The sequence below is a fragment of the Mus musculus genome, chromosome 17, assembly GCF_000001635.26.
Source record: "Mus musculus strain C57BL/6J chromosome 17, GRCm38.p6 C57BL/6J".
NCBI lineage: Eukaryota > Metazoa > Chordata > Mammalia > Rodentia > Muridae > Mus > Mus musculus.
The window spans coordinates 51682078-51698699 of NC_000083.6; positions in this window are offsets into that span (position 1 = coordinate 51682078).

Here is a 16622-nt window from a genome sequence, read left to right on the forward strand (position 1 = left end):
TCTGTGTGTAGGGCTGGGGAAAGGACTCTAATGGGAAACCCATTCCAAAAGGAACATCTGTTACATCAATGTGTGAACTGGGTGATCAGTACCACTATCCTTCTACTGATCTTCAGAGATCAGTAAAGTTTTCTATGAATAAGTCATACTAATGGAAGATTTGATTTTCCAACTTCAACTCAAAAGTTCAGAAAAGACCTAAACAAACCTTAGAAGGATGGATTAGAAATGTTGCCATCTGGGAAGTAGAGACCTGACCAGGGTCTCTTAGTGTGGTAAGTAGTTATGCTCATATTAGTGTGAGTGTGGTAGTTCTGTGTCCTTGAAGGCATTTGTGGCCCCATTTGGCTACTGGTAAAATGTATCTTCCTCATGGATAAATCTAACAGACTTTTCACTCTAACTAAGCCTGGAGCTTTGAAGCCAACTCATTCCATTTCTCAAGTTCACCGGTTTCCTAGCAACACTCACGTGTGTTGAATTCATGCCACTCTTCCTCTGTACTTAGTGCTCATGACAGCCAATAGCGAGGTGCCTTCACATCTTCTCCTTCCCCTATCTATGTAGCCCTTATCTGTGTAGCCCTTGAGATATTTTCTTCCTTCCCTCTGTGAGCACTCTCTCCTGCCTCTTCTCTTTCTCAGTGCAGTTCTTTCCCAGCTGCCTAAAGCAGACTCCATTCTTTTCTCCTTTCTTTTTCTGTTCTTGTAAGTGGCGTCTCCTTGCTGAACCATTGAGCCACTCAGAGAAACACCAGAGCATATGCCTGTATTCTGACTATTCCTGTGTACACAGGCCCGTAGTTCTGATCTTGACGACAGCATGGAAACCCCAATGCTGAAGGTCTTCAGTGACATCTTTATGACTACATACAATGGCCTTCTCTTTGCTTGAATGCCTTTATATGAGTGCAAGGACCACTTCTCATTCTGAAAATCCCCCCTCCCTTAACATTCATGGTATATTATTCTTTTCATTTTTCAAACTCATAGATGTGTTTGTATTTCCTTTGTGTTTCGAATGCACTTCACACATCTCTCTCTCTCTCTCTCTCTCTCTCTCTCTCTCTCTCTCTCTCTCTCTCTCTGTTTCTCTGTGCGTGTGTGTGTGTGTTCCACTTTATATAAATATGGATTAAATGTGCAGTAATCACCATTGCAAAGAGCTCCTCTTTCTAATTCTAAAGAAGTCCTTTCTTGAGACCATGTTTCCTAGCAGTTTAGACCTCATTTTCACGAACACTGCACACTCAAGTGCCTCCACCTCTTTGCTTCTCACCTGCTTTATTTAAGTCTGGCTTTTCCTTTTTCAACTCTTGACAAGATCTCTGGTTACCTTCCTTCCTACAAACAGGTTCGAAAAACTCCCTGTCCTGTCGTCTGCCCTGTGCTGCTTTTCTGTCCTCTCATTGGACTTCTGTGATCCACTCTCTTGCTTAACTTCCTCCTCTGGCTCTTTCTCCATCCCTTCTCTGGATCCTTTTTGTCAGCCCTACTACTAAAGGTTTGATTTCCCAAGAGCTTGGTCTTCAGGCTTCTTTTATTTCCCATTAACCTATCAGCACGGAGGATTATATCCAGTTTTGTGGACTGATACCATGTAGTTGATGATACAACTCATTTGCAGCCGGCTCCAGATTTTTCTGAACAATACTCTGAATTAGATGGTAACCTGACATTTTGCACATATCATAGACAATGAGAAAAACATCTTAATTCATCTCAAATATGCCCTGGAGGACTCTTCTCAGCCTATGGGATCTTCCCAGTTCCCAAGCTTCTCAATGCAGGAATACAGCATTTCCCCTTGATTCTCCCCTTCTGCTTATTCTTAACACAAAATCCATCATCAAGGCCAGACTTCTCTCCCCCAGATTATCCTCCAATTCCAATTAGTTTCTGGTTCCATTGTCCAGCTAGTGGCTATCACAGCTAAAAGAAAACTTCTCAAATGTCTACTGGAAGAGAGTAGATCCACCTGGTTTGCTTGTTGTAGCCCCCACTTTTCCTGGTAACTGAAACATAGAAAGTGCCTGGAAATAATCTCTTCAAACCAACTTCTGGGTAAAGAAGGTTGCTACTTTCTCTCTGCATTGTGCATGATACAGCTCCTTCCAGAAGAGAAGGACTGGACATGGTTTTACTGAAGTCTTTCATTAAGATTCTAAGTCTGGGACCTCCATACTGTAAATTAAATTTTTGACCATGTTAAAAACACATTTGATTCTTCTGCTGTGTTTTGTTAAGCAGTGGTATAATTACGTTATCTATTGTGTTATCATGCCTAATTAATGAATTAATCAATTTACTCAATTCTCTGCAGAAAGATACTCTGTTTTCTAGTGTTCTCTACTAATTATGCAGTAAATCAAGCCTTTGAAGAGTTTCAACAGCCATTCATTTTTCATGAATTAATCTTTCTTTGGCTTTCTTCTCTAAGGGTGAGAAAATCGTGTAAACATAGACCTAAGGAAATATAAAGTCTGATGAATGTTAAGCATATGCAGAAGTTGTAACTGGATATGAAAAATACATGATTAATTTTCACGTAGAGTACAAAAGTCACTGGACACAGAGTCAGTCTGTGCCACAAGGAAGAGAGAACCTAAGGATCAAAGAAAGGCAAACATAATGCCATTGCTTTCTTAGGAAAGGAGAGAAAATGAAATATGCAATCTCCAATGATAAGTAAGAATACAAACCAATACATACAAAAAAAAACATGAATAAATGCCTAGCTCACACCTTTCCCCATCTTGATATCAATACCCACCTGGAAATAACTACCATATTTACTGTTGTAGTTATGGGTTTTCTTGCTATGAAGAAACATCATGACCATGGCAACTCTTATAAAGGGAAATAATTAATTGGGGCTGGCTTACAGTTCAGAGGTTTAGTCCATTATGATCATGACAAGAAGTATCGCAACACACAGGCAGACATAGTGGTAGACAGGAGCTGAGAGTTCTACATCCAGGGCAGCGGGCAGCAGGAAAAGAGAGTGAGTTCCTAGGCCTAGCTTAAGCTTCTGAAACCTCAAAGTCAACCCCCAGTGACACACTTCTTCCAAAAAGGCTACACCCACTCCAACAAGGCCACAGGTCCTAATTCTTGAAATGCTAATCCCACTCCTTATGAGGTTATGGAGCTATTTTCCTTCAAACTACCACAGTTACTAACATCAACTGTAGTGCTACCATTTCATAAGACACTATTGTATGCCAGCAGCTAAAACCATTATTCATATCAAGTACATGTTGATTATTTGATCAACAGATAAAGATTAAAGTCACAATTTATAAACAATAAAGCTACTGTCTGGCCCCAAATCTAACTCAGAAATGTATGCTTTTTAAAAAAATTTTATTTTAATACATTTTAATAAAATATAATTATATCACTTACACCTTCCCTTTTCTGTCCCCAGCTCCTCTCATAGCTCCATATTAAATTAATAGCTTTTTTCCTTTTAAAATTATTGCCGTAGATAATAGATAGATAGATAGATAGATAGATAGATAGATAGATAGATAGATAGATAGATGCACAGTTATATAAACGCAATCTACTGAGTTCATTTTTGTTGTTTGAATACACATAGTTTCAGAGCTGACTCATCCCTGGGAGAGGTTAATGTTCCATATCTTAGCAGTCACTGGTTGCCTGTAGTTCTTTGTCTAGGGGTAGGAACTCATGAGATTTCCTTCTTCCACATTAGCCTATCTATTGATAATGCCATCACTCATGTCTTGTTTATGCAGCCACTTCTGGAGAGTCAGTATCACAGCAGACTTCCTGATATTCTGGTTCTTATAATCTTTCTACCCCTCTCCATAATGTTCCATGAGCTATAGATACAGAAATTGTATTGCTGATGTATCTATACCATGGCTTTTTGATTGTATCCATTTGTGGTTTTCTGTGTGATTCCATTTGCATAAAAGAGAAGCTTATTTGATGAGGGGTGATATTTATACTTATCTGTAGCTATAAGTGTAAGATTAAGATTTAGAATGCAGTAAGGACTTATGTTAGTCTGCAAAGTGTCAGAAGTAGATTCTCTTCTAAGAACCATGGGTCACTGTTTAGATTTCTATTACCAGGCATAATTTTCCTCCTGCTGAGTGGGACGTAAAAGTTAAATTAGATAATTATTGTTTACCACTAATGTGTGAGTGCTGCTATTGTACTGTTATGGATATCTTGCCGTGCTGGTCATTGGTATGGTCCATACATGCCACAGCTGGTTCAAATTTTTAGTTGCTTTCCTCCCATGGCAGATTGCATAGTACTTTCTGATACTATGGAAGCTAGGCTGCAGGAATTGGTCAGGTTAGATCCAGCTCCAATAATCTGAGCCCTGTGTTCTCCAGTTGGGCCTTACCTTCAACCCCTGAGAGGCATCAATGGGCAACAGCAAAAGACTGCATTGTTTAGGGATCAATTTAGACTTCCCTGACCAACCACCACATGCAAGAAAATTCCTTGTGACTGACTGACATTGGCATAGTTCTTATGAGAAGCATTGTCAGCCCCAATGTCATAAGTTCAATATATATCCACAATTGGAACGTGGAAGCAAAGAGCATGGGGGAGTGCTACTTACATGACTTGCTTTCAAGGTCTGCTTTTTTATCCCACCTAGAACAACCTGCCTAGAAACGACACTGCCAGGGTGCAATGAAGCCTCCCCCATAAGTCATTAATCAAGGCAATGTCACCATATACTTTCCTATAGGCCAATCTTATAAAGGCATTTTCACAATTTAGAATCCTTCTTAATTCTATATTCATATTTCTGGATTTGTGTCAACTAATAAAAACAAAACAGCACAATTGACCCCTTGACCTCTTTCCAGCTCCACACAAAAGTATACCACTTATTAAGTCACAACATAAAAAAATAAGTTACATATTCTCTTACTCCAAGAGCAAAGGACCAGGACACATCTATATGCAAAACAAACAAACAAACAAACAAATGTCTAACAGTATGAAGTTTGGTGTCAGTGTCAGACTTCTGGGACACATGATATTCTATACTCCAAAGGGCTTGCCAAGACACACATAGCTTATCATATAAGCTCAGTCTGGCTTCACTCCACAGCCACTGTGCCCTTAACACAGTACAAGTATATCCAAAATGCTGGGGTCTGCTCTGAAATTAGACTGTGTCTTTACTAATACCCTCTTCTAGGCTCCCTTTGGGGAGTCTGACATTGCCAAATAATGCCAACCTTCAGCTTTTCTCTATAACCCCTTTAAGCCTATAGTTTCTTTTTCAAATGAGGTTGCACATTCACTGGTGGCCTGTCCTGGTCACTTCCGATACCAAGCTTCAGTTCCTTTTTGCTTTCAAAACAAGTACCACCTGGGGAAACTATGACATGTTGTGAAGTGCGGCTGCCAGCACAAGGCACTGCCTCAGCCCACTTGGAATCCCAGCTTCTGAGGAAACACTTTTCGGAAGATATCATCTCAATGATCCCGGATTCTTCTTAATGTTAACTTCTCAGTTCCAACCCACACCACTGATGGCTTCAGCAAAGGGCTCACATCAATGGTTCTTAATACAAACAAACCTTAAAGGGTCCTGATAGTCTTTGAAGGACTCTCAATCCTCCCTCTGAAATGTCACAAGCCAGGTCTTCATTGCTCTCAACATCTTTATCTTCTAAGCTCCAAAAATTAGCCTTCTGAGCTCTGAGCCACTCAATGCCCTTCTCTGAGCCACTCAATGCCTTTCTCAGCCCAAAGTTCAAATGATACCATAACCCTTCCAAATAAGCATGGTCTGATCTGTCACAGCAATACTCCACTCCTTGCACCAATTTCCTAGTTGAGGATTCTATTGCCATGACAAAACACCATGTCCACCATGGGGAGTAAAGGATTTATGTTGGTTTACAATTTCACATCACAATCCAGCACCAAAAGAAAGTCAGGGAAGAATACTGTGATATCTAAGGATGATGTCATTTATAAATATCACCTTCCCTTTTCCTTCCCTTTCTGAAGGACAGACAGACATCATTATTAACAGTGCGTTCCCTTTCCTCCTGACTTTACTGACTGATATACAGAGTACACCTCCTCCATGCTGAAGCCTGAATGTGTCCCCCAGATGCATATGTTGAAACCTAACCCTCAATGTGATCCTATTAGGGGGTGGGAAGGAGATGCCTTGCCCGTTCTACCTTGTGAAGACACCATGAGATGGTACCAGCTTTAAGCCAGAAAACAATTAATTCAAGGAGAATCTTGATCTTAGACACCTCAGCTTCCAGAATTGTGAAGATCAAATATATTGATTAGTCAACTAGGTTCAAGTATTTTTGTTAAAATGACCCAAATGTTTTAAGACACCACACACTTATGGAAATGTCACAGAGGTTGATTGTGACACTCCAAATCCATTTGGGGGTGTTTTAAGTGTTGTTGATTTCCATCTCTGTTGTGAAGTGGAAGTAATACTAGTTCATCTGGTTTCTTTCTGTGACAGCCATGGCTTACTGAAAGTTCTGGAGAAGGAATATGATAGTGTCTTATAATATACTTACTTCTACTACATAATAAAAGTCTGGTCAATTTAAGACTTGGAAATATTCAAGATCCTACAGCACACACACAGCAGGGCAGAGTTGAATTCCATCTTCCTGGAAATTTTCCTAGTCTTGGGAGTTATCTTGGTGCCTATTTACAGGTCTTGTTTACGGGGGATCACATAGTAAGCACGCAGTGAACACCAACAGTGGGGTAGCAGACTCCTGGGGGCTCTCCCTTTTCTTTGACTTTGGGAACTAGAAATCTATAAACTGACTCAGGTCTGCAGTCTGGTGACAGACCGTGTGTGTCTAGGGTAACAGCTCAATTGGTACCTCTAATCCCCACACCTCAGTCTTTTTATTGATTTTGTAAACGAATCAAAAATACTTAAGGGGTTTGCTTATTAGTTTTAATCCTTGCAAGCCCATGCTTAATTACGCACATGCATGGATAACGCTGAGTCAGAGTAGCTTGAAAATTTGTGGTTGCTTCATTATCCATGATGCCCATTAGACTTGGCACTTGTCATTTCTGCCCCTTTGAGCTTGTGCCATGAAGTCAGCAGGTGTTGGACACAGCCCTTCCCATGAGTGTTGCCATGCTAGTGACATGAAGTCAGCAGGTGTAGGGTGGCACACACCCCTGCCCCCACCGAGTGTTGCCATCCTAACCAAAGAGCCAGGATAGTTCTCCCCATTATCCTCCCCTTGAGGCCATCCAGAATAGAAAGCTGTCCCTGGCCCTCTCCTCTGATTCCACATTTATTCCCCTATCGTTGTGGTGTTTAAACTTGAACATGCGTCACCTATAGGTGAGGGAGTATTTCTTGGAAACTTTCCAGAAGGGTGGATTCCAGATATTGCAAATGCTCTGAATTTTTTCCAGATTTCACCTCCCTGTTGTCAAGAGTCTGACCCTACATTCACCTTTCCATAAGAGACTCTTATAGCTAGGGATTCAATCACCACTATAACCCAACTGACTTTTGAATCTTACTTTGAACTTTGTCTTTTGTGGATCTTAGACTTTTATATATAAGAAGCAAAGCATATTTTTCTCCACGGCGGTCAAGAAAGAAGTCTAAACTTCATCCTGGGCTCTGAGAAAGAAACTTCTCATTCTAATTGAAAATAACCAATGCAAACACCATCCCAATTTTGAGTCCCTTGTGTCTTTTAGTTCATATTGTGCAAGTAAAATGTTGTACAGATTTTTGTGTCCAGTGGTTATAACTTATTCTGCCATGGTATCACTTGCCTGATGTCCATGCTCTAGTAGCTCAATTTCGGGGGACTGTTTTAAATGTCCAGTATACTGCATTCCAAACTTTGTAAGAAGGCTCTTTTGGGGAAGAAATTAAACAAACAAACAAACAAACAAATGGAATGGATGATCTCATTAGTTGGTACCATAGAGCTAATCAATTGGGAGTGGAGCTAAAAGTCAACCTTTCAAAAGTATCAGATCCAGAAGAGCCCAGCTATGGAGAATGGGGAAGCAGGAAAAAAACAGGTCATGTCATCAGAGACATGTTAGTTCAATTCTTGAGAAATAAAGATGGACACTCATATACTGGGAAGACTCATTTCTCTTCTGGAACAAGAATGCACGTACTTGCTGGGAGCCATTGCAGTACCTTAACTGGCAGTTTCACTAATAGCACATTTAACTGGGAAAGCATTTTAAACAAATTAAAGTAATATGCTTTGTTCAGGAAAAAAAATGAGGACAAGCTTCTGGACAAATAGAAGCATCCAACTCCAACCTGTACAACCTCTGCAATCCTCCCTGGAATGCGGGGATGAGATCTGTATATTGTAATAAGTTCATACTTATCTGGAAATTTTGTCTTACAAACTATTTTGTCTGTAGCAGAGTTGACTCTCTGAGGTGTGGTTGTATTTTGTTTTGGTGCTATCAGCAGAAAATCATATGCAGCTTCTCAATGAATCAGGGCCTCTTCATCCAGACAGGAAAATGAAGAAAGACACAAGCGGGTTTTAATATCCAGGGGTGGGATAGTGTAAATCTCCTTTTCAACTTAAACCATATGGGCTTGCAGAGCAGTTGAAAAATCAGTCTGCAAGGCATTAATAGCCTTGACTAAATAAAAACAGACATCCAGCTCATGTGCTAACAGCCAGGAATGAATGGGATGACGGAGATTCATAGTCAGAGCAAACCCAAAGGCTCCATCACATGTAGCATGCAGCACATCAAAGGTGAAGTCTTTACCTATTATTAATTATGACAGCAATTTCTATCTCATAGCATTTCACATAGCAACTGTAACCAAGCACATCTGCAATTTAAACTGAAGGTGCCTTCCAGGGAAGCAAGATATAGAACACCTTCCATGGGCAGAAAGAAAGTATTGCTCATCCAAGTGCTCACACAAACTACCACTTGCAGTATATGATGCTGAAAACTAGCATCTTCGGTGCTACCCAGTGATGCAGATGGAGCTTGAACAAGAAGGAAAGAACTGTAGGATACTAGGCATCTTTGCTATGAAAAGAAACCACCCTTTCAAAAACACTGTTCAACCAACTCATAAATAATCACAAACATCTTTCATCTAGAAACAAGCATACAAAAATAGAGAGACACAAAAGCCAAGAATTGTATGAGAAACTTTTAATTAAAATTAAATGTCTCAAGCTGAAGAGATGTCCCAGTGTCTAAAGCACCGGCTACACAAGTCTGGATCAGAGTTCAGACTCCCAGAACTCATAGAAATTCTGGGTGGGGATGGTGTCCTGTTTGGAATTCCAGCCTCAGAAGATGGAGATAGGAGATTCCTTTGAATAAAGACTAGTTATATCAATGAGTTTTGAGTTTGATTGGGAGACCCTGCCCCAGTGAATAAGGTAAATAATAATAATAATAATAATAATCAAGGATGATTTCCAATATCAACCTTGGGTCTACATGTGCACACATACATGCCTTCACATACACACAATATAAGCAATCACACACATGAAAAATGGAAAGTTAAATTAAATCTCCCATGATGTTTTAAAATCAAAATTATTTTACTGGATGCTCTTATGCCTAATTGTGAACCTAATTGTGAATCCTCCTATTGGCTTTCAAGTACTTACACCATCTCTAGACAGTAGCTTTTACTTTACAGAGCAGACCAAGTCTCTTCATTATGTTACTAAAGCAAAGATCGAGTTCACTAACATTTGAGTTCCTAGGGATACACTATAACTTCCTGATAAACCACTAGTTGGTGCTTGGTTCAGGTCAATCTCAGGTTTCTACAAAGGCTACTAAGAGAGCATATCCTTTTAAGATTGCTGTCCTTGAGTTTCATGTGTTTAGCAAATTATATCTTATATCTTGGGTATCCTAGGTTTGGGGCTAATATCCACTTATCAGTGAATACATATTGTGTGAGTTTCTTTGTGAATGTGTTACCTCACTCAGGATGATGCCCTCCAGGTCCATCCATTTGGCTAGGAATTTCATAAATTCATTCTTTTTAATAGCTGAGTAGTACTCCATTGTGTAGATGTACCACATTTTCTGTATCCATTCCTCTGTTGAGGGGCATCTAGGTTCTTTCCAGCTTCTGGCTATTATAAATAAGGCTGCTATGAACATAGTGGAGCATGTGTCCTTCTTACCTGTTGGGGCATCTTCTGGATATATGCCCAGGAGAGGTATTGCTGGATCCTCCGGTAGTACTATGTCCAGTTTTCTGAGGAACCGCCAGACTGATTTCCAGAGTGGTTGTACAAGCCTGCACTCCCACCAACAATGGAGGAGTGTTCCTCTTTCTCCACATCCTCGCCAGCATCTGCTGTCACCTGAATTGATCTTAGCCGGGGCCCAGCAAACACAGAAGTGGATGCTCACAGTCAGCTAATGGATGGATCATAGGGCTCCCAATGGAGGAGCTAGAGAAAGTAGCCAAGGAGCTAAAGGGATCTGCAACCCTATAGGTGGAACAACATTATGAGCTAACCAGTACCCCGGAGCTCTTGACTCTAGCTGCATATATATCAAAAGATGGCCTAGTCGGCCATCACTGGAAAGAGAGGCCCATTGGACTTGCAAACTTTATATGCCCCAGTACAGGGGAATACCAGGGCCAAAAAGGGGGAGTGGGTGGGCAGGGGAGTGGGGGTGGGTGGATATGGGGGACTTTTGGTATAGCATTGGAAATGTAAATGAGTTAAATACCTAATAAAAAATGGAAAAAAAAATTGCTGTCTATGACCCGAATGTTACTAAAGTACTCTGCATGTGCCCTGGAATTTAGAAGCATATCCCCTGAAGGTCATCTGTTAAAGGCTTGTGCTCAGTCTAGTAATATTGGAAGAGGCAATAGACTTTTAAGAGATGTGGCTTAGTAAGGGGTCCTTGGACTCTTGGACATGTGACCTCAGGGGGATTCAGAGATGCTAGACTTTTTCTTTTTCTTTTTTTTTCTTTCCTTTTCTTTCTTTTCCTTTTCTTTTCTCTTTCTCTCTCTCTCTCTCTCTCTCTCTCTCTCTCTCTCTTTCTTTCTTCAGTTTAAAAGGTTCTGTTCTGCACTGGATAATCAAATGCCCAATTGAGACATAACCAAGTATCCAGTTTAAAAGTGTTAAACTCCATCTGATAGGATAGATTGATGACCATGACCCTCAGTCTTGCCATTATGTGAATCCTTACAGACCCAGCTTTGTTTTCCTCCAGTGTCTTCTCTTGTTTCTGAAAGTCTTGTGAGAAGACATGGTGAGAAGCTAAGTCAGGAGGGTGCAGGATGATGGAGGAAAGGGGAAGGACTGGTTTTTCTTTCTAATCCCTGCCTAGGGATGTGAACACTTGCCTTCCAGGCTGTGCTACACTTGGAAGTGTTTCAAGCCAATGGAATGACCTGTGATCCAAACATCCAGAACTATAATAAAAAAAGTAAAGTCCTCTTTACTTGATAAGTAGCCTGTGCCATGTATTTTTTTTTATAACTTAGCAACTTACACAGCATGTCACTTAGTCAGTTACAAAACTATGACAATGTACCACCTCAAGGCTGCCTTCCTCCAGCTATGTGAGGGAAGTACTTACAGTAGAATATGTTGTTTTGAGAGTTCCTAGGAGCCCCACGTTCACAGTCACTACACAGACAATTTCTTCCCCAGGCCTCCTTGGAGGATAGGGTAAAGGTATACACATTGAACCTAACTAGTCCACATGTGAGACTTTATTCAGAATTCAGTGACCTAAGGCAAGAGGCTTTACCTAAATGAGGAAGGCATTTGTTTTTCTGACAGTGGTGACTAGATACACAGAAGGCCCTGTCCACTGGGCTGTGGAGCATCTGTAGTAGCAACATTTTCATCCTCTAATATTTTATCATGGTTTAGGGTATTGGTTGTTGGTCCTGAAACTTCTAAACTCCCCTTGCTTCTTTGATGCTCCTAAGAACTCTGCATTTTCCTCAGAAAGTCACCAGTTCACATTTATTTAAGGCTGGGAATCAAACCCAGGGCCTCATGCATGCTGGGCAAACAGCTTGCAAATTGAGAAATGTCCTTGGCCTCTTTATTTCACCTTAAAACAGCCAAAATAAATTCTGTTGCTTATGACTAAGAAATCCTCCCAGACTAATATTAAAATTATTCTTCTGTGAAGAATAAAGTCAGTTGAGGAACATAATTCAATTCATACCAAACAAAAGTCAGCATTGGAGCTAAAATTGAAATCAGTATCATTTTAATACTTCACCCCATTAACCTCTCTCTCTAGAATAGACAACAGCTTGCATGGTTCACAGACCCATATTCCTGGAGAGATTTATTTGTACTTGATCAGTTTAATGGCAGATAATAGACCACAAGAACATGGTATGCAGGGCTGGAGAAAGGACTCGGGTTAACAGTGTTTGCTCAGGAGCATGAAGACCTGGATTTCAATATTTATCACCCACATAAAAAAAATCTATAACCCAGCAGTGTTGGGGCAGAGACAGGAGGATGGCTGTGGTTGCTGGCTGCCAGCCTAGCACCAGGTTCAGTGAGAGACTCTGCCTCAAGAGAACAAGTTGGAGAGCTGGATACATCGTGGCCTTCTCTGACTGCCCTATGATCCCGTAGATACATGCATTAGCGCAGCTAAGCGCACATACACTGCCCCGCACACATGCTCACCCACAATATGAACTTAAAAAATAAAAAGAATACGGTATGCTGTGAGAAGAAAATAACATCGATTAAAATGAAATTGTCATCGTAAGTCTCAAGAGTGAACTGCAAAAGCTTCGCAAGGAAGAGACAGGGGGAGAGGAAGGAGAATAAGTGTCACAACAAAGTTTTCTAGGCTAAACTTTCCCCGGGGAACTGTTGTTGTAAATATTTAATCTCAATCAGGGGTTTCTAACCCACCTTTTTCATTCAGTTCCCAGATTTAAAAAAAAACACATACACATACACACAAAACTTTTATATTTATAATAAGGCTTTAATGCACTAGAGCTAGGCAGATATCTACCATCTAGGCTATTAGACTCTACTTCCCCATCAATAACCCTGAGTTATAACTTGCTATATTCCCCACTCTGGGCAGCTCTTAACTCCAATTGGCCAGCCCTCGTGGCCATGTTTTCATGATTTACCTACCCCACAGCATCTTCTCTTTCCACCTTCTTTTCCTCCTCATGATCTCTCCTCAGACTTCAAGCCTAAGGTACTGAAACTCCACCTACCTCTCTTCTGCCCAGCTACAAGCTGTAGGCATCTTTATTCAACTAATAATTTAAATTAAGGATCAAGGTCACATAGCATTACTTTGTATACATGCAAATTCTCTTGTCCGAAGGGGCAACCAGGCCTTGGGGGTAGGGGGTGGGGCGGCCAGTATTTACCATTACAATACATAGCAAGGGACTAGACCTCAACAGGAAACTCTGTCAGAAGTCTTTGCTCTGCTCAAGTATTTTGCAAAGTATCTCCTAAAACTGAGAGACTCCCTGTTGGTATGGGCTGTACTCCCAGCTGCCAGGAGGCTGGGACATGAAGACTGCAAGCTCAAGGAACTGTCAAAAATGCCTATGCTGTACCCTGACTTTATGCCAAGGATACACATACTTATTTATGGCCTTATGGTGTTCAGGTCGGTTATAGTTGACTTTTTAAAGTAACATGCTATCTGGTTTGTTTCTCGTTTGCTAGTGGTATGATCTCCCTCTCTGGCATGGCCTCTTGCATCTAATGTTCAAATACAGTCCTAGTTCTCACTGGCATTGGGGATGCGTCAGGCTGGTGTCATGGCAAAGCCTTTTCAATCCCTTTCTGGCTCGTTTCCCCATGCATTGTTAATGCTATGTGCCTCTGCAGAAACTATTTACCAAATGCCATTTGAGTCTGAGAAGTTTGCCTCAAGGATCTGCAGTGTGTTCTGAATTGAGTTCTTTGTCGGTAAATCATCGGTTTATAAGGAAGCTATTTTTGTTGGTGGTCTTAGCTGAATCACTTTGTGCCAAGAACCTTCTCTTGCCATTCCTTGTCCCTTAATTAATTAGATACTTCAAGGGGTGTTTTAAAAGCTTAAGTCCACATTATTACATTTAACTATTATTATTATTATTATTATTATTATTATTATTATTATCACAATCACTGTCAATCATCACCACCATCAATCATCACGTCATTTTTAGACTTCAGTTACTATTTTTCAATGGAGATTAATTACTGTAGAAGTTTCAAAAAAAAAAAAGTGGTCCAATGTAGTGATGCTGGGTCTTTTTTTATTTCCCCCCTTTAAAACTTCACTAAAGACCACAGTTTCAGAAGTTCCTACATTTAAAAATTACAAAGCAGATCATTTCAGGGTTTGTACTCATCATTGTCTGCGCTGACTGAGGGAGCTAGCTGTAGCTGTGCCTGGTAGCCCAGGCCTGTAACTCTACCTAATTGAATGGCTGAAGCAGAAGGTGCTGATCCAAGGCCTTCCTGGATTAAAGAGTGAGTTTAAGGTCAGTCTAGGCAAATTAGTGAGAGCCTGTCTCAAAATGGAAGCCAAGAACTTTTACAGAAGCTACGGATGTGGCTCAGGGTACAGTGCATGCCCAATTTGAGACCCTGGCTTCCACCTCCATCTGGCGTCCACCTCTAGCATCAGAACCTGTCTGAGGTGGGTGTGAGGTGACAGCTAGCTCATTATAGATTTTTCTGTGGAAATGTTTATTATAGGAAACAATTTGAAAGATAGTGGGAACTTTATAAAAGGGGAATGGTAGAGGATGAGCAGTCAGATGTCAGCAGCAAAAAGTTGTTTCCATCTCCGGGGCTAGAAAGCCAAGTTGAAGAGGTCACACACCAGCCAGTATCCGTGGGCCGGAGAAGAAACAGAGAAAATCCAGTTAGTGTTAGATACAACGCAAACAAAACAAACAAACAAACAAACAAACAAACAAAAAAACCATCAGTGTTTCTTCTTTCCATACCTGCCTTCGACGGAGCCTATAGGACAGCTAGGACAGAGCCTACCTGCCAGCCAACTGGCAAGGGCTCCTAGACGATGTGCACAGCAGCCTTTGTGATGGTAGAAAGGCGGAACATGGAACAGCAGTCAGAGAGCATTACCACAGCAGTGAGGAGCAGGTCAAAACCACAGCACTACAGGAGAGACCCTGAAACTCCACATCGGCTCTGCCTCTTCTAATCTGTTTCCCTGGTTCCAGGTGATCAACTGAGAGGCCCCACTGTGTGAGAGGCTGCTCTGATAATACATACCAAACATTCTGTATGCCATCATATTATAGTTGCTTTGAAGTGTTATTTATGTACCTCGCCTTAGCCGACTGTTTTTCTTTCTTCGGGATGTGGAACTCAATATGGTATCAGTGCTAAAGAGTCTTTGCATGATAATTGTATTGTGCTCTTGTCTTGAGAACTGGCAAGGGTCTTGTCCTATGACCCTTCAGCTCCGGAATTTGTCTATGTTCTCTGAAAAAAATAAAGCATTTATTTTTCAGATTAAGCTTGCTATTTTTAATCTTAACTGGGTACAACGGTAAAGAAGTCTCCAGGTGACAATACTGAAAGTAGTGGACCAAAAATGATTATATTATTATTATTATTATTATTATTGTTATTATTGTTATTGTTATTATTAATGACATTACAGGAAAGGCCTGAGTGCCTGAGGTATCCCAGAGGCACAGGAGGAGACAGTGGTGAGGACCAGATGAAGGGGTGGGTAACAAGAAGCTGGTAATGAAGAAGAAATTAAAGGTCATTTGGTTATTGCATAAATGCTTAAGACAGACTGTGACATGCGGGCATGGTCCCAGCTACTAGCAAAACAGGAACACTTCATGTTTTCATGGATCTTACCGGTGGGAGAGACACCATGAGTTCCAAAACCAGCCTCTTTTCAGGTAGCAGTGCTCCAAGTATGAGGCACTGTGATGACGACTCTGAGAGGCTGGCCAGAAACATCCCTTCCCTGGTATGGTATGGTGACTAGTGCTGAGACCTGTATGCTCACCTTGAGGAAGAATAGTCTTGATAAGCCAACATCCTGGAAGACGGATCAAAACTGACCCTTGTTCTGGATAATGAAATCAACTACTTGGGCAGAACATGGAAGAGAGGAAGAGAAAAATGGATGAGAGGAGAGAGGGAGTGATGAACAGAGGGAGGGGGAGGAAATGGAGGAAGGAGGGAGGGAGGGAAAGAGGGAGAAACAAAAGCAGGTGTCTATAATAGCAGGTTATTTTATTATACCCACAAATTAAGATGGAGCCGTAGTCCAAGATGAATACTAGACAAAACACATGCTGCCAGTATGCTTGGTTCTGAGAGAAAGTAGAGACTGGTGAACTGAGCCTTCCAGGGGAAGGGTATATGGGAGGGCTTGGAAGAAGAAAGGGTAAGGAAGAAATGTGATTAAGTTGTATACACAAAAATAAAATGAGATATGCAAATAAAAATAAAATAAAATGGAAACGATGGCGATGTCTTAAGCAGGGAACATAGATCAATTTCAAATAAATGCTTCAAATGTTCTACTGTCATTCAGAATGGGATTTGAACCCTGGATTTTGGAACAAGGTACCACTGAGTTGAAACT